We start from the raw sequence: 638 nt of genomic DNA, 5'->3' as shown, positions 1-638 counted from the left end.
GCTGGCTTTGAACTCAGAGGGATCCGCTTGCCTTTGCCTCCCAAGTGCTTGGATTAAAGGTGTGCACTGTCACATCCATATTCACAATATACTGCAGGTTTATTTAATTAATTTATTTATTTACTGGTTTTCATATATTTAAATGTTTGCTTATTGTTAGATCTTTCTTCTGAAGGACAAGAAATGTGTCTACCTGTTCAGTACATGTTTAGATCAGTTCCTGGTGCACCCCTGGGGCTGAAGAGTATTGTTGAATAGAGAAATTTATGTCAGTATATGGAAGGCATGGCGATGAGTGGACATAATAAGGAAGACAATAGAAAAGGTGTTCTAGGGGCTGGAGAGATGCCTCAGCAGTTAAGAGCACTGACTGCTCTTCAGAGGACCTGAGTTCAATTCCCAGCAGCCACATGGTGGCTCACAACCCTCTGTAATGGGATCTGATGCCCTCTCCTGGTGTGTCTGAAGAGAGCAATGGTGTGCTCACATACATTAAATAAATAAAATCTTTTTAAAAAAAGAAAGAAAGCCAGGCGTGGTGGCGCACGCCTTTAATCCCAGCACTCGGGAGGCAGAGGCAGGCGGATTTCTGAGTTCGAGGCCAGCCTGGTTTACAAAGTGAGCTCCAGGACAGCCAG

Source organism: Mus caroli, chromosome 19 (assembly GCF_900094665.2).
Source record: "Mus caroli chromosome 19, CAROLI_EIJ_v1.1, whole genome shotgun sequence".
In the NCBI taxonomy this organism is placed as follows: domain Eukaryota; kingdom Metazoa; phylum Chordata; class Mammalia; order Rodentia; family Muridae; genus Mus; species Mus caroli.
Note: the sequence above shows the minus strand (reverse complement) of the source record.